This window comes from Herpailurus yagouaroundi, unplaced genomic scaffold (assembly GCF_014898765.1).
Source record: "Herpailurus yagouaroundi ecotype Mexico unplaced genomic scaffold, PumYag 202, whole genome shotgun sequence".
In the NCBI taxonomy this organism is placed as follows: domain Eukaryota; kingdom Metazoa; phylum Chordata; class Mammalia; order Carnivora; family Felidae; genus Herpailurus; species Herpailurus yagouaroundi.
In genome coordinates, this window is record NW_024412433.1 from 17,797,528 (window position 1) to 17,820,777 (window position 23,250).

The following is a 23,250-nucleotide window of genomic DNA, read 5'->3' on the forward strand; positions in this document are numbered from 1 at the left end:
AAACAAACAAATAAATAAATAAAGAGTTCCTGGCACCCCACCAGAACTAACCCAAATACCAAGGAGGATTTGGACTCAGGGTGGACCAGAGCCAGCTGTGGAGACAACCAGAATCAAATTCAGAGCTTCAATGAATGGGAAATAAACACAGGCTCCCAGGGTGGGAGGAGATCGGGGGTGGGGAGGATAGGAAGAGATAATGTAGACAAGAGAGGTTGTGCCCAGCTAGCAACTCTCATTCTCAAAGATGCCAGAACATCACTGGGGGCTTTACAATATAAAAATAGCCAAAACTGATCCTTTTTGTGTGTGTTGATCAAAGTGAGTTCCCAGTAGGGCAGCTTTGAAAAGCATCACAAAAGCGAAAAAGATTTTCAAGCCCACCTCCTCCTCCTCCTTCTCATGTTCCCCAGCCTCTTGGTAACCAGTTATCAAACTCATACAGCAACCTCCATCTCAAGAGTTAACTCTATGGAAATCTTTTCTGTTAACACTTGTCTCAGACACAAATGGATGGTGGTAAGCCACTTGGTTTTTATAAGGCAGTGAAAGAGGGTTCCAAAGAAACATTCGTGCTTTACAATATGAAACCGTTTTTCTGATTATTTTCCACGAAAGGGAGGGAAGAGATTAATTGGCATGAAGCAGTTTCCAAGGTCGGCTCAGTGACTTCTCACTGATGGGCAAACCATATTCCCGGCATCATAGAATTTTAAAGCTAGACAGGGCATTGATGATCACCTCACCAACTTCCACATTTTCCAGATGAGGAACCAAAATCAGAGATAATCAGCAATTTCCACAAGGTGACATTGTGTTATAGGCAAAGCCAGGATGAAAATAAAGGTCTCCAGTTTTAACAAATATATTCAGCTGCATCCCACTGCCTTCTTGTGAGCTGAGAAGCCATCCTGGCATAATCATCTCTTGGGAAAACACAATGGCCATTGGCTTAAAGAATACAGGCTGGCTGCAGGCTACCTGGGTCTTACAAAAGCCCCACCAACATTTATATGCCTGGTTAGATTAATGGTTGGTCTATTCATGACGACACAAGTGTTTTTTACTATCCAAAGTTACTCATTCCTGCCAAGAATATAAGCAGATTCATTATTATTCTAAACATTAATATTATGAAAGAACCCACCTATGGATCTCCCGCCCCGCGCCAAAACCCTCACCAGCTTCTAGAGAGTCATTGACTTAATCCAAGCCTCTACTGGACAAAGAAGCTACCTGGAGAAAGCATGCATGTTAAGTGAGGCATTCAAAATCAAGTTTTTACAAACACTGATCAACTCAAAAAAGAAAAGAAAAAAAATGTCTCCAAAATCATCTGAAGGCTTGTGACTCTCGAGGCAAATGTACATCTGTAAAATAATTTTTCAAATTTTAAATAATTCAGTCTATTACAAAAGAGCAGCTTCATTATTCAAGTAAAAGTATGCAACTCTGAAGAGCTATAGCTACAAGGCATTCAGCTCTTCAGTTTCTTGAAGGTTCTAGCTTTACTGTGCTTACTGGTACAGTCCTGCACCTCACCCACATTTCCTGACCCAGGATAAGGAACAGCTGTCACTTAACCCCGCACTAAATGTTGGCGGCAAATGCTGAAATTTTAGGGCTGTCCCTTTCATGATGCAAAAAGCTGCTCACTGTTATACTCAAAATACCCTTCGTTTACATGGAGAATGCAGTGAGGTCATTCCCTTATGGCTCCATGCGGTTCCCTGTAGCACATTGGCTGTATGGGTGAAAGAGAGCTAAGAGTTTACTCAGTGAACCACGTTCATGTGGGTCAATAGCCCATCTTTTCCCACTTTTCCATGGTCTCTGGTTCCCTTCTCCCGGTCCAATTTCCCTGTAGCCCTGTCTTCCCCCCTACTTTTATTTTTTGGATAAAGGGGTGATGAAGGGAAAGTTATGAAGGAGAAGACCTGACACACAGCATATGTTGGGTGAAGATTTATTAAATTGAAGGCAATGTAGTGGTATTTGCATTAATTTATTTGGGGCCTGGTGATTGCATTCCTCACCTACCATTCTATTACTGCTTCTCTGGGCTTCTGTATGACTATCCCAAGAAATTATTTCCCAGTTGTTCACATTCTACAAATCCAGATTGTAGGATAGAGGGAGAAAGGAGAAGAAAATGAGAGAAAAAGGAATGGGGCTAGATAAAACAGAAGTGGGGAGAAAGAAGATATACATTAGGAAAAGGACAGACCAGAACTCAAGTTGCCTGCCTGTAAATTATGATTCAACTAACTACTTGAGACTCAGTTTCCTTATCTTTAAAAATGGAGAGGCACCTGGGTGGCTCAGGTGGTTAAGTGTCCAACTCTTGACTTCAGCTCAGGTCATGATCTCACGGTTCGAGTTTGAGCCACACATCCAGGCTCTGTGCTGACAGTGTCGAGCCTTCTTAGTATTCTGCTTCCCTCTCCCTCTGCCCCTCCCCTGCTTGCTCTCTATCTCTGTCAGAAAATAAATAAAAATAAACTTTAAAAAATAGGAATAAAAAAATAAAAATGGAGAACATGGCATTTAACAGTGCTACTATGGAGGACAAATGGTATAGTTTCTACATATGTGTTTTAAATACCATTAAACGCTACCAAACATAAGGAACAGTAGTTATAGTGGCAAAATGGTTAAGAACACGGTCAAACTTCCGGGTTCATCTAATCCTAGCTTTGTGTCTTATTAAGTTTGTGTCTTTGGACAAATATGTTAACCTATCTGAATCTGAGTACCCTCATCTCTAAAAATGGGAATAATTATAGTAGCCACTTCTCACAGCGTTGTTTTCAAAAACAAAATGAGATAATCCATAAATCTAGCACAGTGCTTAGAAATACGTATAAAGTATTCAAAACTGTTATCCATTTTTGCCATTGTTATTATTGTACTAGCCTAAGAAGAAACATTTGCAGAGTGTTTATCACGTGCCTGGTTTTAGATGTTTTATCCATATAAATATAAATGCACACCCGCACAACACATACACACTCTCTCTCTCTCTCTCTCTCTCTCACACACACACACACACATACACACACACACTCTCTCTCTCTCTCTCTCTCTCTCTCTCTCACACACACACACATACACATATATTATTGACCCTTGAATAACGTGGGGGTCACCAACTCCCTGTGAGTCAAAAATCTACATATAACTCTTGATTCCCCCAAAATTTAGCTACTAATAGTCCGAAGCCTTACCAATAATATAAAGTTGATTAACACATATTTTGTATATGTCTTGTATACGTATTCTTACAATAAAGAAAGCTAGAGAAAATAAAATGCTAAGAAAACCATAAGAGAAAACACATTATTGTATTATACTGAAAAAAATCCATGTATAAGTGAACCCCCACAGTTCAAACTCATGTTGAAAAAATATTTATTATTGTTATATATTTATTTATATTTATATACAATAATATATACTTAGATATAAGTTACTATTATTACATTATATAATATATTTTTACTTAATGGCAGAAGAGAATTATAATGATTTCTTGGGTATGGAGTTATGACATCAGATGCTCCCCAATCTAGAACTGCCAGTCCTAATTCCACCCTCTAATGCTGGTTCATAGCTTCATGTAAGACATGTATTTTCCTCTCACAAAATGTCCCCGGCCCCCCCCCCCCCCCGTCAAAATCATGCTTCTTTCTTTCCAGGCTAGGGGGGAAAGAGTGCTGGAGGAAAGGGGGCGCTGGAAGCCTGGCCACCTTCCCTTGAGAGGCTCCAACAACTTTGCTGTGTTTTCCAGCACCAACAACTCACTCTCTGATTCTCCAGACACAAATGGCTGTGCAACAATTCAATTCAGCCCTGCCGTCAAGCACCTGGAGTTAGCACCAGATCCCACAAGTTAAAGGAGCTCAGTCCCACAGACTGCCCTTACTTCAAATGCCAGTCTCAAGTCCTGGACCACCTCTACTTCTGACCAATTGCTGCAAATTGAGGGTCCCCCAAACCCCTTCTTCAGGTTTCAAAATTTGCTAGAACAGCTCACAGAACTCAGGAAAATACTCGTATGTTTTCTGGTGTATCATAAGGGGGTGCAACTCAGGAATAGTAAAATAGAAGAGATGAATAGAGCCAGCTATGGGGTAAGGATGCCTGGAGCTTCCATGCCCTCTCTGGGCATGTGACCCTCCAAGCATCTTAATGTATTTATCAGCCCAGAAACCAAAATAGTGACCGAACATACAACCAAGTACCGATGGGAGAGACCAAAGCAGCAACCCAAAATGTGTTCCCACAAAACACCATCCCGTAGAAGCTCTCCAAAAAGATATGATATAGAATTGGAAATACCACATGCTGTATAGGCCTTATAGACACTCATATTAACATATTAAAGGCTCTGAAAAGTAATTTGTGTAACTTACCCACAGACTCCCAGACTCCGTTGACCACCACGCAATCCTTATTTCTGCATTAACACCTTTGAAGAGAACACAGTTTGGAAAATGTTAAACCGGCAGACGTCTCTACCCCGCCAGGTAACACACACCCTCTTCTAAAAGTCTTTATGCACACTGTGGAACATAAAATAGTCAATCTGATGCTATTTCGGGACCAAAATGATGGAGATGAAGTAGCCATCGTACCCAAGTAGAGGAACTGTCTCAGGGACACATCGCCTTGCAGAAAACTACATCATGAGGTGGTCATAATTGTCGCTCACCAAATATTTCAGGCTAATAGTAGGATTACGCTTCCCTGTCCTCTTAATAGTAGGCTTAGTCACATGACTTGCTCTGGCCAATGAGATGAGTGGAAGCGCCCATGTGACTCTTCCACCAAGAAGTTTTAAAAGCTAGTTGTTAAGTGACACCATGCTTTTCCCTTTAGTAAGGTGATTGTGTAGCCCTGTATTGAGATGTAACCTCCATCAACCTGGTCCCTACAGATTATGACAAGGAGAACACCTTTTATGTTTCAGGATAAACATGTAGCCAGAGAGAGAAATGTCATTTCGGTACTATGTCATTATAAGCCAGTGAGATTTAGGTGCCGTCTGTTATCACAGCCTAACCTATTCTAATACATACTGTCAATCTGACTACCTCCTCTCTTCCATTTTTACCTGGCCCTCCCTCAGTGCCTAGTCCTCTCCATTCCCACTCTTAGCCTGAGATTCCACCACTATCCATGAACTGAGTTCACCCAAATCAAAGCTGTTCTTCATAAGAATGTGCATAAGAGAATCTTTCAATACCCAGAAACTCCCCACTCGCCCTTCAATGCTTCTCCCACCATGTAGGGAGAATTAGCCTCAATAGTTTAGAAAGATTCATGCCTCATTTTATTGAAAAGGGAAATCAGTGCATTCCCTTTGTAGATGGTGTGACTGAATAATTCATTGAAAGCTTCATTATCTATAATTGTGATAACACACACTTTAAAATAAAGTATTGCACATATCAAATATCTCTGATACATTTCTGAGCAAATATGTGCACATATGTAATCAGCTGTGGTAATCAACTGCACATCAACAAAGAATCGGAGTGTTTTAGGGGCGTAAAGATGCTGTTACAGTGAACAATCATTTGGCAGTGTGGCTTATTTTAATAGACACATCACTTTAAAATAAGTCTTCGCCATCTGCTGCAGCCTCTAATTACAAATGCAACAAGAACATAATTCACAATTGCATCATTAAAAAGTAAGACATAAGGGATTTAATGCATGCCTGTGTCCTTTTTTAATGCAGCAGACGTCTGTTCATCTTTTCTTGTGTTTCAGGCACAAAACTGGCAGTGAGAGGTTCTCTGTTCCGTATTGAAATTTCCCACAGTAGAGAGATTCAGGGGACAACAGGAAATCCATGTAAGGGTGCTTAGTCGTCAAAAACATTCATAGGCTATCATCCTATTGATATTAGGTTGACTTGTCAGCATTGTGTTCCCTATGCAAGAAAAAAAACTGTCTCCAAACAATTTACAAATGAAGAGAAGAAAAAGGTCTATTCAGCAAGAAGTACAGATCAGGCCATTGCATCTTACCAATATAAATAGCTTGGAAATTCACCGCTAGTTTAGGTGTCTATAATAAACTAACCTTTTAGCAGCCCACTTTCCAAATGTTGTGCAAAACTGGCTTGATGAGCCAATCTTCTGCTAGACACAAAATTAATATGAGAATATATAAGTACTAAAGCATCTTGTTTAAGGTCAATTCTTTATTTTTTCCTGCAGATCAAATATTAATTACCGAAAGACTACTGAATAAAAGAGTTGCCATGGCATGAAATGTCAATTTCAAGTTTGAATTTGCAAAAGTGATACTTGGCCTGAAATGAGGATAGCACCACCAGATGGATGATGTCATGGTTATAACCTTGAGGTCTAAAGAGCAATGAGGTATAAATGTTATCAAATAACAATTCTAGTCTACTCAATTATGCCTTTAAAAATAAAATCATGGGGCGCCTGGGTGGCGCAGTCGGTTAAGCGTCCGACTTCAGCCAGGTCACGATCTCGCGGTCCGTGAGTTCGAGCCCCGCGTCAGGCTCTGGGCTGATGGCTCAGAGCCTGGAGCCTGTTTCCGATTCTGTGTCTCCCTCTCTCTCTGCCCCTCCCCCGTTCATGCTCTGTCTCTCTCTGTCGCAAAAATAAATAAACGTTGAAAAAAATTAAAAAAAAAAATTAAAAAATAAATAAATAAATAAATAAATAAAATCATGATCATTATACCAAATCAATGTCATACCTTTATTTTAAAAAGCATAAAAATGAATACCCATCTTTATTACTAATCATTATAAGAAACTCAAGAGAACCTCGCAGAAAGATAGAACAAACAATAGTCATATGGTTTCCTTTAGTAATTCCTAATCTTCAACAAATAGCACTAATAGCTTAATACGGTCCTAGGAGAACTTCTTGTCTACCAGCATCACCGCCACAATAGTTGCTATTTTTTAAATAAGATATGTGAGTATTTTTTAAGGTAAGCAGAGAGAAAAATATTCATTGCCTTCCTGCAATGGTACCATAACATGTACAAAGCTTCATGATTTCCCCAGGTAGTCCGTTTCATATAATACCAACAGGGGTATATGCCATTCTCCTGTACTCCTTGGATTTGAAATATAAGACAAATATTCTTACCACAAAGTTATATTAAAGAAATATGAAGAATGAAACTGGGCCACTATCTTACATCACACACAAAAATTAACTCAAAATGGATTAAAGGGCTGAATGTAAGACCTGAAACCATAAAACGCCTAGAAGAAAACATAGGGAGTAAGCTCCCTGACATCAGTCTTGGTAGTGATTTTTTGGATTTGACACCAAGAGCAAAGACAACAAAATCAATCATAAACATGTGAGACTATATCAAACTAAGGAGCTTCTGCACGGCAAAGGAAACCATTAACAAAATGAAAAAGCAACCTACTGAGAAAATATTTGCAAATCATATATCTGATAAGGGCTTAATATCCAAAATACAGAAAGAATTTGTACAACTCAGTAACAAAATAATAATAATAATAATAATAATAATAATAATCTGATTTGTATGTTGGCCATACAGGTGGCCAACTGGTATATGAAAAGATGTCTAACATCACTACTCATCAGGGAAATGACAATCAAAACCACACTGTGAGATCACCTCCCACCTGTTAGAATGGCTATTATCAAAAAGATGAGAACTGACAAATGCTGGCGAGGGTGCGGATAAAAGGAACCCTTGTGCATTGCCAGTGGGAATGTAAATTGGTGCAGTCACTACGGAAAACACCATGGAGGGTCCTCAAAAAATTAAAAATAGAACTACCATATGATCCAGCAATTCCACTTCTGAGTAATTATCCAAAGAAAATGAAAATACTAACTTGGAAAGATATCTGCCCACCCATGTTCATTGCAACATTATTTACAATGGCCAAGATATGGGAGCAACATAAACCTCAACAACAGATAAATGGAGAAAGAAAATGTGATAAATGCTCACACACACACACACACACACACACACACACACACACAATGGAATATTATTCAGCCATAAAAAGCATGAAATCTTGTCATTTGCAATAACATGGATGAATCTTAAGGGCATTATGCTAAGTGAAATAAGTCAGAGTAAGACAAACACTGTATGATCTCATTTGTATGTGCAACCTAAGCAATAATAATTAAAAAAATTAAAAAACCAAGCTCATAGATACACAGAACAGATTAGTGGTTTCCAGAGGCAGATGGTAGGGGGTGGGCAAAGTGGGTAAGGGGAGCCAAAGGGTGCAAACTTCCAGTTAGAAAATGAATGAGTCATGGGGATATAATGCAGAACAGGGCAATTATAATTGACAATGCTGTATTGCATATTTGAAAATTGCTAAGAGAGCAGACCTTAAAATCTCTCATCACACGAGAAAAAATTCTATAACTCTGTACGGCAGAAAAATAAATAAATAAAAGATTTTTAAAAAGAAATATGCTGGGGCATCTGAGTTGCTCAGTCGGTTAAGCATCCGACTCTTGATCTCGGCTAAGGTCATGATCTCATGGTTCATAAGTTTGAGCCCCATGTCAGGCTCTGTGCTGATGGGGTGGAGCCTGCTTGGGATTCTGTCTCTCCTTCTCTCTGCCCCTCTCCTACTTGTCTTTCTCTCTCTCTCTCTCTCTCTCTCTCTCTCTCTCTCTCTCTCTCAAAATAAATAAACTTAAAAAAAATTTTTTACAGAAATATGCTACATCATCTATTTCTAACAATAAACCAAGAGTAGCTTAGAATTTCTGGTGCTTAGGTCTGAAAAATCCTTTAACACCACCCGTTTTCTGCAAGGTTACCTTGGGATGCATTCACTGCTATATTTCCCAATATTTGAACATATGCAATGACTTGGGAACAATCCAGAATCCCCTTTCAAGTCCTCTTTAATCAAAACACCCTTCCACTTACTTGATAATTCTTGCTTGTTTCTTTTTGGATGCCACGGTCCCTTACTTACAGTTACTGCTTTTCACATGATGCCCCCACACTGGGAGCAGAGAGTGAGAGTAACTCTCCCATTCATCAAAGGAGTGGCAACCTCAACCTACGGTTGACAACCACCATCTTGTTTCCAAGGTGGCTTTTCCCATCCTGATTAGAGCTACTTCCTGTCCTCTGGAAGACCTTCCTTCCCTGTCTCCCATTCCACCTTCATGACACAACCTTTATTACAGGGATGTAGTTCTAGGAATCTTTCTTTGATCACATATAAGGCTCGCATCAAAGATTCTTTGCATACAAGGCCTGAATGTTTTCTCTCATAGAACCAAAAGTTAAATTTTTGCTATCACAATGAATCATTTTTACTTCCCCAATCCTTAGATTCTTCCCCGTATAGAGTGAAAACTTCCATTATTCCAAACTTAAAACAATGATCCTTAATTAGTCATCACAATAATGATTTTGGTCACAGAATTCCACATACATAAAACTAATTCCTAAAAATTTCATTAAAAAATTCATAAAACTAATTTAAAAAACTGTAAGTTTGAATACTGAGATATAAAGTGACTTCTCAACAAGGCCTTATCTTATTTTCTAAATAGCATAGTTCCACTTTCTTACCAAAGAGCAAAATAGAATTTAAAAAGTCATAGAATCATAGAAATATGGGGCTAAAGGAATATTCTAGGGAGTAAAAACTCCTCATTAATCTTCGAGTCTTCTGTCAGAAAAGAATGTAGGAAAACCACCTCAGAATGATAGCTTTCTGATACATCTTATTCTAGAAACTTCTCCCCCCCCCCCCCATACACACACACCCCTACACTCTACTTTCCTACCTCTCTCCCCTCACCACCTCCCTTCCTGGAAATGCATTCCAGGCCTTCCGAGTCACCTGTAGACAGGAAGTTCTTTCTAAACTCCCTGCTGTATTCTCATACCTTTTTATTATTATTATTATTATTATTATTATTATTATTGGAAAAGAACAGCTGTCCATTCTTCAGCACAAGAAATTATCTTTCCTCTACATGAAGATTTATTGAATGAGCTCCTGCAGCCGTATCTTCCCCTGATTAAATAATGTAAATGCTTTTACCTTGTCGCTATTTTTACTTCACCGATACTATTTGGTCAGGATCAATCCTTTTCCTTAGAAATTTTAAATCAGGTTGGTTATTTTTTTTCAGTCACATCCAATTTTAACAGCTATGGCTTCTGCCATTTCGAGTTTTCTTTATTTCCACAAAGTTCAATTTGCCCAGATCAAATTTTGCACGTCTAAATTTTGTCAAGAAGATTTAATTTTGCCATCAATTTTTTTTAACCAATAACAAATCCTACCACAGGCCGTTTCAGTTGTTGTCAGTATTATTTTGTTGTGATCAGTTCTACTAGTAATAGCCATTATGAATTTGATAAAAGAAAGAGAGTTTGTATTTGTTTCTCAGCTAACCCATGAGAAAATTATCAGCAGTTTTTCAGAGACAGAAATAAAGGCAAAAAGCAGGATATAAAAAAGAGAGAGAAGACGAGAGGAGACACCTATAAGGAGGTCGGAACAAAGATCCACACTGAATGACACCAAGAGAGAAGCTATACCAATTTTACTATATGAATAGCTCAGCTCCCAAATGCAAGGTATTGTCGAAATGTTCTTGGGCCGAGGTCTTGCCACGGCTTGTTTAGTCATCCAATTGTTCATTCATTCACGAAATATATGTGGGACACTCAGCTCGCAACATGCCAGGTACAGGGTAAGTACTGAAGCTGTGCTGTATGCAGGACAGCCCCGCCTACTTTCGTGGGCAAGAAGACGATATATATGTGACAAATAAATCAATAAGATAGATGCCCACTGACATCAGTGCTTTGAAGGGATAGGATGATAAGGCAGAGTCAATGGGCAGAAAATCCTCTCAGGGGGAGTGAGATTGGAGTTGCAACCTGTAGGGTAGGAAACACAGAACTGGAAGTAAGCACTGTGGACAGATGGAGCTGAAAGTGTAAGCACGCTGAGGCAAGGAAGGGTGTGGGCACTTATGGAACAGAAAGGAGATGGGAGTGTTTGCAGATTAGTGAGCAAGTGAAATTTTCCAAACTAAGGTATTACCCCCTGACAAGTATAAATGGGTAAACAAACAAAAGCTTGTTTTGATAAAATTAAAATCTAAATATTTGAGATAAATATTAGAATGCTGAGGTCAGAAACATTAATTCCACTGCTTCGTTTTCCACCAAACTAGTTTTCAATTCACCTTAAGTACTCGAAACCATAAATATTTGTATATATACATGTGTAGGTATGTGTGTGCAAGTCATATTTCATATTAACAAGTCTAAGATTACATTTTTTAATCTGTTTGAGGGATAATTGGAGGTCTGCTCTGGCTCAAAGTCCCTGAAATATAATTTTCCCTGTTGGTTTAACCCAGTATGCAAAGCCCTGAGGAATATTTTAGCAACAAAGACCTTCCCCCCATCAAACACAGGAAGAAAACTAACTTCATTTCCTCCTGTTCCTTCCTGCCACAAATCTACCTTCATATCAGAAGATAAACTGACCCCCAAACACAGGTGTAATTCAATATTCTATTTCAAATGCCATCTGATTTGAAACCCAAGTAATTAACAGCTCACTAGAGACGCTATTGAAATAAAACCAACTTTGATCCTATTCCCAATTCCCTTGCCAAATGGATGGGCAGCTCAAACCCCTCTGCTCTGGCATTAATTGAAATGAACGACTCTATCAGAAGAATGTTGTAGGAAGGAGAGCAGGCTACAAGGAGGGTGTGTTTTTCAGCCTGATTATTAGAGGAGCTAATTTGAGTGTTGGGGTGGGATAAATATTGACACGCGCTCTCTGGCATCTTGGAGGAACAGAGGCATATGAGGCATGATGCATCTTACCTATAAGGAATAAACCTCTGATCCTCTCAGTACACCCATGAGAAGGATTATATTTTATTTCTAATATGTTGATATACAGAGAATGGCCTTCTGGTCCAATGGGTGACTAGACACAAACTAACTGTACATAGCAGGATAGTTTTCAGCAATCTGTTCTTTTTTGTTGTTGTTGTTCCAGTGCTCTTTTTTTTTTTAATTTTTTTTTTCAACGTTTATTTATTTTTGGGACAGAGAGAGACAGAGCATGAACGGGGGAGGGGCAGAGAGAGAGGGAGACACAGAATCGGAAACAGGCTCCAGGCTCCGAGCCATCCGCCCAGAGCCTGACGCGGGGCTCGAATTCACGGAGCGCGAGATCGTGACCTGGCTGAAGTCAGACGCTTAACCGACTGCGCCACCCAGGCGCCCCAGCCAGTGCTCTTATTATCCACAGTGGCTTACATGGCATAATCCAAACACAGGTTTATTTACAGAAATCATTTGGATGAGGCCAAAGTGTCCCTGATGATTTATTTTAAAATAGATAAACTTGGAGACACAATTAATGGCCACTGGAATTTTACTTTCTGGCAGGCCATGTGTTATTGACCCTAGACTCTTTTCCTTCCAGCTCTGCTCCAAAGCACTGTTCCAAGGTACCATCCAGTTATGGCACCAGGGTGAGTCAGGGGACTAGTTTTCAATCCCAGCTCTGCCACTTTCTACTCCATGACTTTGCACAAGCTTCAGTGTCTTCTCTGAGCCTCACTTGCTTCTACTACAAATGGACATAATAAAACCTACCCCCAAAGCTGTTGTAAGGGTGAACTGAAATTCTTAAAAAATGTTACGTATGTGTAAACAGTAAAGTTCCACATGAGTGTAATACATAATCATTACCAATTACTGTTTATTAAATATCTACAAATGGCCAAGTAGTAAGTAGATCCTCACAAACATTTTCTCCAATCCCCACACAATCTAAAGAGTAAGAATTAGCCCCACTTCCCAGAGAAGACCATGGATGTGCAGAGAGGGAAAATGTTTCGCGTGAGGTTTAGGCAGAAAAAGAATCCTTGTCAGTGATGACAGACTATTCTCAGAGATTATACCAACAAAAGATAAGCTGAGTTGGATAGATCTTCTACCTTCCAATATTTTTAAGTCCCTGGAAATAACCTATAAATGTTGCATATATGTGATCACAATGTGTATATACAAAATAATTACATATCTGTAATAAATACATTAAGTTGCCCATCACACATAAACAAAGTAAAATCAGTACACAGGGAATAAAAAGTCATTGAGTAACCTGGAGTCTCCCCATATTCCATAGAGCCCATAGGGCCCAATTAAGTAAAATCATTATGTGGCAAGGTGGAAAAGGTAAGCCTCTGGGGCTGTAAATTTCTCTAACATGTCAAAGGTACAGCAACTCCTGGGTGAGGTATGGTACCTTCCCATCTGCTGGGGATAGTCATTAATTTCCAAATGGCTGTAGTCCTTTCTAGGCTAGGTAACAACACAATTGAATTGGGTGATGACTTCTGCCCAGTTGTTTGCAACTGGGCCCTGAAGAGTTTAACAACCTGTTATACTTTCTCCTTCAGAATTCTCAAGGTCTAAGTGAGATTATATTGAGAAAGAAAATGGAAAGCACAAATAAATTGTATCATTCGAGAAGATGCATCTGTAGATCTCCAGACTCTCCATGTAATTCCATTAAATATTGACCACCTGTACTAGTCAGGAAAGAGCAGCCTAGATGGGGAAACAAACCCTAAAATCTGAGTGGCTGAATGCAGCAAAAGTTTATTTCCTACTTATGCAAAGTTCTCTTCCGTTTGGAGCAATTCTCCAGGCCAAATTTATTCTTCTTGCTTTTCTTCTTATACTCTTTTCTCCCTGTGGTTCTGCCATCTCAACATTACCACAGTCATCAAAGCAGAGAACGAAAAGCTGGAGGGTCGCACAGACCTTTTCACTGGCTCAGCCTAGAAGTGACACGTCACTTTTGTTCATTTCCTTGGCACGACCTAGTCAGTTAGCCCCGCCTCCCTGCAAGGGGCAAGGAAGTCTCCTGTTAATGCGACCCAAGGAGGAAGGGAGAACCCGTGGGTGCACTGCCACCACATCTTTCCACATGCAAAGGCACTGTGGCGTGCGCTGGGATTCAAGAATAAATTAGACACTCTCCTTGCCCAGCGAGGAATGACACAGTTTACCATAAAACAAAGCACACTGTGATTTGTACTGAAATGCAACAATAAATACAGGGTGCAGATAAAGGAATAATTAATTACAAAAGGGAACGACTAGCAGCAAATAGCCCAACAATGGAGCAGGAAGGAGAACACAGCACACAGGATGCAGCAGGAGACTAAAAGAATCCCCTTGCTCCCACGCTAGTGACAGTGAGTGATCTGGGATGAATATCCGAAAGATTGCAATTGCACGGGACTCCTAGCCTTCATATGCAATCCACTGAAGAAATATCATGATGGCTTTTGTAACGCAAACTCTCTATCTCTGATTTTCCAGGACTTCTAAAATGAGATTGATAGAACACATCTTTCTCACTCAACTAAAACCGTGGTTCTCCCTGGAAAAGCTACCTCCACGTCAAGAGAACACTGGCCGAGGAGGCTGAGGATGAATTGCTACTCGTCATCTAACCGGCAGCCATGTGGTTGCTGCCTGTGTGGTTCTTGAGCGCCTGTAGTAATGTACATGCGGGAGCTGCTCGGGAACCTGCACACGAAGGCATACAAGAGTCTTGGATTTCCACAAAACTATCCTTACACCCTAGACCTTGAAGGTGAAATAGTGTGAAGGCTCAAGACTGTGGCTGCTGATCCAAAGTCTTCCAGGCTTAATTTCCAGCTTTTGATTAAAATGTTTCCCAGATTTTCCTTCTCTCCATGGAAAATTCCTCTAGATTCCTGGTTACATGACTTAAAGGAACCTCCCTATTCTCACAAGCACAGAACTGGCCACCCAGTGCCAGAGTCACTCTGGGCTATCCAGGGCTTCCCTCCTGACAGCCACCTGCCTGTGGACAACATCAATGACCTCAACAACTACCTGCCTTCAAGTTGGACCTTAACTCCGCGGGTTCATATAAAACCCAGCTCCACTCATTTCCCCAAATTCCTTAGGAAGTTGTTGCTCACAGTATGTCTTTTCAGAGAATACTAAAGGGTTCATAATGGCCACCACATTTGTGACCCATCCCAGACACCAGGACAGAGCAGAGAGGGGTGCAGGCCGTGATCACCACAAAGTACAGAGTCCTATGCCCCCAAAGCATCACTCTGAAACAGCACGATTGGTATAGTGTAGGGAACACTTGGCAGAGTGAGCAAAGCCTGGGATTAGGCAGGTCACTTAGCTTCTCTGGACCTCAGTGGTTGAGCTCCAAGCTCAGTTTGCTCAGTTAGGATCACATGAGGCAAACGTCCACGTCTGAGTCCTGATATCCTATGATAAAATCAAAGAGTGGAAAGAATAGGAGTTCCTACATTTCTGGTGAATGGTTTATAGGATCCTATTTATGGGCCTAAAAGTCAGATGATCAAATGAGATGAAACATGCCCTAGATGAAACCAGCTGGAAACAGAAACACAACATCTTCTGTACAAAATAGCAAAAAGAGTAGCTTCCATTGCTGAAGCATCATACCCTTTCAAAGCACTTTTGAGAGCGTGTATCTCATTTAATCTGCTTTATTCATCCAGATAGCTGAGGAAATTGATTGGAACCCATACTTCGTTCTTGCCAGGTGCCGTGTGCTTTAGAGCAAGAAATTTTTTATGTTAAAACTTGGATATTTGCTTCCACTCTAGATTTCTGCTAGGCTCCGACCTGTAATCTCGACCTCTGTTTTTTCTTGCTCATAGAAAACATTCTGAAGAGGCTCATCCAAGACAGACTAGCTCAACATGAGACGCTGCCCTTCAGAGTCTCCCCATCCTCCACTGTTAGAAAGTGGGGATCTCCCTGAGCAAAAGCTTCCTGAGGATGTGTAAGGCAGATATCCAAGGGAAGTTGACATGTTTCCCCCTGAGGCCTGGGCTTCCCCTGGAAGCTGAAGAGGGAGATGCGTATTCTGGAAGGAAACAAGCAAAACCCATTGAGACGTCAAATTCCCAACAACCCCAGGCCCCTAAGAAAAGGTTTTCCATTTTATACTGGGTGAAACGCAGGCTTCCCTGGGGGTTCTTCATTTGTGGCCTCATCCTCCTCAGTCAGGTTCCTGCATTTCCCTCCCTCACCACCTCCCTCACCTTCTGTCCCTTCCCCTCTTCCTTTTCTTCTTTCTTCCTCTCCTTCTACTGCCATCCTCTCTAGGTCTTCTCCCAGTTGCTCTTTCCTCCTTTCCTTTTCTCCCACAAGAAGCTGATCAGCCTGTATTTTAAGCCTAGGTGGCATTAATGAGAAAATCAGAATTAAATGCTTAGAAAACAATAGAATTTGCAACAGGAGCATTTACCTCCCATGGATTTCTCTTGTTTATTCCTTCTTAACCAGATTCAGCTAGCGGCCTATCCATTTATTTCACAGTTTTTTTTTCCTTTGTAGGGATGTACTTAAAGGATTGTGTGTGATGCCTTGAACATTTAATTATTTGTTGCCGCCCACCCTGTATTTATCTATTTATTTTTTTTTCCAAATAATTCCACAGGATTCTCAGTAATTCGTTAGTTGGGATTCTTCTGGCATTAATGAATATCCAGGCGTCCCTGTTTTGATAGAATCATCTTTTGCCCATGTGAAAAAAATTGGTGAACTCTCTAAAATGTCCTCTGAATCCCCTTAATGGTCTGCTCTCAGGCAGTTATCTCTTGTCCTTTGATGTATCTGGAAAGGAAGCTGAGTAAAAAGGATATTATTATTATTGTTTTCAGATAGCTTTTGGCACGAAGAATCTTCTTTTGTTTTTAATTAACTGTTCTGGGATTATTTTTCAAAATTATCCATAAAAAAAGGCAGAGGATCCTCGTATGTCTCAGTAATCCTTTTCATCATGTGTCTGTGACATCTCAGCAGTTCTGTGATAGATCAGTAAGCCTGTGAGAGATAGCACATCTTTGTCCTGTCAAGCGTTGAACTTGAACTTTGTAACACTTTCCTAGCCTCGTTGTCCCCGGGGTTTGGAGATGTCTAGACACATACAGCACCTGTAACAAGCTACATCATCTGACCTCATGGCCAAGGGCAATGGCAATTCTCATGGCGCAAAGTCAAAGTCCAGGATATGCAAGCTCTGAGATGATTCACAATGACCCTCATTTCTATCACAGAAACTTCAACCCTCCAGTTATTTGTCAGGTGTATGTATGTGTATGTATGTGCATGTGTGTGCATGTGTGTGCACACATGTATGTGGTATAAAGGTTCATGTGTTGCAAAGAAGGAAACTGGTATCCCAATTTCTCCCAAGGGAGAACTTTTAATCATGGCCACAATAACCAGGAGAACTTCAAGTGTCTACCTATCAACACTAAGTTTTCTGAAATTATACAATCTGTACCAATAATTCTGAATGCATCAAACCAGTAAATACATATCGACAAATTTGAAGTAAATGTCCGTGCTAGCTCAGTCAATAGTTTTCACCTGTCCCACTGCTACAGACATAAAGGTTTTCACTTTGAAACAATATGAAGATTTTGAATGCAGCATTTTCCACCTTCCCGAACTGCCATTTTATAGTAAGAAAACAAAAACAAAAACAAACAAATAAACATCTCCCTAGCAGAGTGGATTTTATTTTGTGTTACAGTCCTAGATGTTTCTATCTCTGAAGTATGGCACCTTAACAAGAACAGTGCCTTGTATTTAGGCCACTAGCTTCCATCCACAGACTATTTTCATATTTATTACCTCATTTCTGATTCATACGACAACTCCATAGAGCAGGTACTGTCACTTCCTTCATTTCACAGATGCTTAATCTGAGAGCTGGAAAACATAGGGAACATACCCAGGAACTCAGACTAGTTAGAGCAAAGCTGGTATTCCACCCAGTATGACTTGGAATCCTGCTCCTGCCTCTCTCCACCCCTCCCCTCACCTTTAATGATATAATGCAACCACGATTCACGCAACAAGGATGATAAGTGGGAGCCCTCACACTTCAGGTCATTTTGAAGGGCTCACTCCTTTGCATTCCTCTTCAATGGCTACCAAAAATGGCCACATATGCAAAAAATGAACCAGCACATAACAGCAGTTCTTGAACCATCTGGAAGATGATGACAGAACTTGGGAGATAGGGTGAAAAGAAGCTGCCCCCTGTTCACCCCCTAGTCCTCCCTACCATGATTCACATTTCTGTTATAAACCTAAGGTCTGACCCTGAGCCTTCCACAGAGAAGACAACTAATCTTCCCAAAGCATAGTCATAAATCTGTAGAAGTCAAAGATCAGCAGGGAAAACAAAGATTTTGATCACTAAATTATCAAATGATCATGACTGACTAGCTCCCCACATTCCTAGAACGGTAGAGGAGATATATTTCCCCCTGCTCTTTACCCAGTATCTCAAAGGAAACAGTCAACACAACCTGGTAATTTACCATCCATGTGTATATCTCTCAAAATAGGAGACACAGAAAGAAAAGACACGAGCAAGAAAATGAAGAAGCAACTGTTGACAGCTGCATATGGAAAGAAAGAGATAAAAAGGAATTGAGGGAAAGGAAAGCCATGTCCTGAAAGACTGAGGGGATGACAAAAGAATATTAGGGTGTGGGTAGAGATGACAGGTTACTTGTATCTGGGGTTGAGGTGTAAATGAAGCTTCCTACCACCTTTTCCTCACTGTCTGCTTCAGAGCTGCCTGGAATTTTCCACAGGCAGGATGAACCCCAGAGTCATTCTACTTTTCTCTGAAGCATGGCTTTCCCAAGAACCTAGGACTTCATAGCACTCACGTTGGCAAATAAGGCAGTGATTGGTACTTAATATCAGGTGTATATAGAAATCTGAACCTGTCTGGTTGCAAGTGAGAGAAAGCCAACTCAAATCCAGCTGAAATTTAATGGGAACACATAACAAGGGGAGTCCAGAAGAGGAGCTGGCTACACGAAATGATGGAATATGGGCACATAGACGTTTTCATTAGCTACCTTTTACTTTTGAGTGTTCTCTCCCTCTCTCTTTCCCTCTCTCTCCCACTCCACCACTGCTTCTCGACATGTTTTGCCCTCATTCTCTCCTTACAGCATGTTCCTTCCATGACCATGAATGGGCCCAGAGAATACTGGGGAAGGATGTTGGATAACTCAAGACTCATACCATCTCAGCCAGCAACCTGAGAGGGGAAAGAGAGTGTACCAACATATAAAATACATTGAAAAAATCCCCATTGACTTGGTTAGAGTCTCAAACCCAACTCTGGACCAATCACCCTAACCAAGAGGATGAGGTACTAATATTAACCAGACATGGGCCACACGAGCACCTCTGGGTGCTGTGGTTACTGCAGTTGTCTACCCAACCAGAATCAAAAAAAATGGGGGGGGGGCTTCCCTCCAACTATCCCAGGGAATAGGGGAATCATGATATCAGAATAAGGGTTAGATGAAGGAATCCAGATAAAAACAACATCCTGTACAAGGCACAGCCAAAATGTGGGTCATCCTGATTTTCCAATTCCTGCTTGCCTGTGAATACTCAAGGACCAGAAAACTCGTGTGGCTTGAGGATGCACTGCGTTCTATGTGACCCATTTTTTTCCTCTGCCCAGTAAAGAAAATTGAAAACATTCTCCAATTAGGCTTCTGAAAACTAAAAGTTACCAAATTTTGATAAATCCATGTAACTCAGATTATTGTCTAGTCTGCCACTCTTCATAAACCTACTACATGGATGGTAGGGAAAACTCTTGGTCTACCATTTAAGATGAATCTTTTTGTTAGAAAACATAAGAGAGGCCTCATAATTCAGGACGTGTTCTCATTCCTCACTACAGTGCAAACAGATCAAACCAAAAGCACAGCCAGGGGTTGAGTAGACAGAGAGAGAGTGAGAGAGGAGTTGCTTTCCTTGATCATGTTCTTCTTAGGTTGTATCCTGAAATAATTGTAAAGGTAATAAGTTAGCTGCAAGACTGTAATGAAAATACAGTCAGAGAGTTAAGGCAAGGCCCTAAGACATAGAAAGAAAGTCATCAAAGGACGGCATTGATTTTATATACTGTTCTCTGGGGAAGCAAGAGCTCAGGCCTCTTGCCCCTGGCCTGGCCCCACGTTGCCTCCTCTGCCTTGATAAGAAACTATTTATTCCTTTGAACTGAGCCTTTGTTGGTGCCAGAAAGGTGAAATGGAGCATTAAGACCATTATGTGGACACTGGAGAGCGAATACACATAGAAAAGAAAATCTAAGAAAAGTTCTATTCATTTGAATTAACTGAGATAACATTTATTTTTTGTTCAGATTGATCCTGTAATTGTTTCTACTTTTTTCCCCATGAGGTATGTAGAGATATAACCTCAAGGGTTAGTCCATTTACAACAAGAAAGAACTCGGCGTGGCTGAAATGCCCTGTTTCGTTCATCCATGCAGGTCATACAATTGATTCTCTCGCAGAGACCAACCATATGGATTGATTTAGCAGCATTTCACCTGCTGCCTAGAGACATGGCTTGAGTCATCCTGTATAAATTACTTAACTCTCCACCACAAAAAGGAAAAAAAAAATGTTTTCTTGCACAGCAGCGGCAATTAACGTTCAACATGTTTATGGAGTTGAATAATATACAGCCCAGCACCAACCTATGTATGCAATACCATTATCTTGAGAGAGAAACTGAGTTGGTGTCATCCACATTCAAGACACGGATGATTGATTCATCAATAACTGAGCCTGGCCTTATTACAGCAAACAAATTAGACACTGTGGAATATATTGCCGTATAGACAGGTCTTCCTTCTCTTCAAATATATGTCATAATTAATAGTGGTGACCTTTTGGCAACACTGAAAAACAGCTTGCAATTAACAGGCTCTCTCTTCTTTCAGTGCCTGCACGTATAAGTGGTTGTTCAAGGCTTGGCCCAGCTCAGTGGAGTGGAGCAAGTTCTAGACGATATCTTCCCAGGAAAGTGTTGGTCAGTAAAGTCAATCACTTCTTCCTCTTTCTCGGGTTCATTCCAGAGTAACGCAGAAAGAAAAGCAGTGACTTACCAGCAAGCAGTTCTTGAGTCACTCTCTCCCAGGCATTGTTCTAGGCGCTGGGGACCGAGCAAAGAACAAGACGGAAGGACCCCCTTCCTCACTGCCGGGAGTAGAGAATAACAACAGGCATGGAAACAAATAAATAAATACTTTTAAAATTCTGGTATGTAGCACGCTGAGGATAAAATAGGGTGCCCTTGAATCTCTGTATTTTTAGATGACAAATAGAGATTTTAACAAGAGGATATAGTTTATGTACTCAGCATCCACATGATTAAATAACCACCAACGTAAGCAAGATTCTGTAGCTTCTATATTTCCTCTTCCCTGAATTTTAAAAATATAATGCCCGTTCTGAACAGGGATAGGTATTGTTTGCAATTTGATAATTTTAAAAGATTTAGCTCTTTTGAAATACTTGTTGTGGAGGAGTGCCCGGGTGGCTCAGTCTGTTAAGCATCCAACTCTTGGTTTCGACCCAGCTCATGGTCTCACGGTTTGTGGATCTCAGGCCCTGCATCGGGCTCTGTGCTGAGCATGGAGACTGCTTGGGATTCTCTCTCCTGCCCTCTGTCTCCCATTCTCTCTGCCCCTCTCCTATTTGCTCTCTCCCCTTCAAAATAAATAAACATTTTTGCAAGTTTGAAATCATTATTGTGGAATTCCAAAACAGTCCAGATTCATCAAACTAAGGTGGATTGTCCAATACTAAAAAGAAATAGATATTATTTTATATTTTCAAAATACTAGTCATAATGGGAAAAACAAAGTGTCAGGACACATCAGAATCACAGGAATAACATACTATATCCATACAGGCTGAACTATTCGTGGAATATAAGTTCAGCTCAACATTTTGTTCTCTTAAAATTTTTTATCTCTGCGGTATGGTACAGATGGTGTCTATACAGGCAAGTTGAAGTTCACATTTGATGCAATTATCCATTAACAAATACTTGAGGCAAAAGTCCTTCCCACATTTTCTGGAACCCTCCTTCAATTTTTCACTCTAGTTTGTGACGTAACCTGGCCCCCTTTGTACACAGAGTATGAACATCCTAACCAAGCCTTGTGGCTCTCGATCCCTTTGTGGTAGGAAACTGGGACAGTTGGGTTGGTTATGGAATGAGTCTCTGGCATAGGGAATTAATCTGCACTGATTTGCTCTTTTCTGGCTCTCGTAACAATGCCACTCTGTGAATCCCAATGTCCTTCTTGAGTCACAGGAGAGGAGAGGTATGCACTGGCAATGGCTAACGACCCTGGGCACATTCGTGACACTCATGGTGATGTGGTTGGCATGTCACTTTCATCTCGTGTGTACGTTACAGCCAGAGAAAAGTCATGAACAACCTCACTACGGAAATACTAAGTCAAAGGATTAAATGATGACATACATGGTAATTCTTTCTACCTCTGACTGCTTTGCAGAATGAGGTGTTTCCACAGGCCTGCTCACCCTCAGATCCCTTCGCCACCCTTCCCTGCCCTGCTCTGCATGGCAAGGAAGCTGCCCTCTGCTGGTTGCCTCGCTAGGCTGACTGCCAGCCACATGCAGCCAATGAAAGCAGATGGCAGGAGAATGAATGTAGGCCAGAGGGCAGGGAGAAGCCACCACATCTCTCTTTCTGTCTACACTCTGGGTATCATATCTGGCAGTAGAGGGTCCAGCTTTCCCTAGCTTGGCTCCAGCTTCTGGAGGCCTCAACCCTCTGGGTGTGGCAACTCCAGCTCCTTCCTAGAATGGTAGCAACCTCCTGCGGTTGGCTCTTCTCTGACCTGCCTCAATGTCCCCTGTTCAGCTTCTCACCTCTTCCATCATCTGTGCAATGAATACCCTGTATTAAAATTCTTCTGCTTTTGATAATCAGAACAGTGTCCGTCTGTTTTGTTTGTATACTAATTGATACCGTTTGCAAGGAAAATGCAGTTCAGTTCATACTGAGCACCTACTGTATACCAAGCATTGTGCTATGCACCAGGGAGGCCGTGATGCATAAAATATCACGTCTGCCACTGAGGATGTCTGAGTCTAGCAAACAGGCCATTTCACAATTGTATGGCCAGCATTATGCCGGGGCTAGGCTAGGGGACTTTGGAAACTCTGAGACTGGCTTCTTAGCTGGATCTGGGACTCAGGAAAGGCTTCCTAAAGAGGATGATGGTTGAGCTGAAGCAGAAGGATG

At 40.9% G+C, this 23,250-nt stretch overlaps 1 long non-coding RNA gene across 2 annotated transcripts in view; it reads right to left on the reverse strand.

Moving 5' to 3' along the window:
* LOC121014512 (uncharacterized) overlaps positions 1-23,250 on the reverse strand; it is a 384,362-nt gene that overhangs the window by 175,336 nt on the left and 185,776 nt on the right. For both annotated transcript variants that reach the window (XR_005783256.1, XR_005783257.1), the window contains one exon: positions 4,416-4,471. This is a non-coding gene — a long non-coding RNA (uncharacterized LOC121014512). The remainder of the gene's footprint in view (positions 1-4,415; positions 4,472-23,250) is intronic.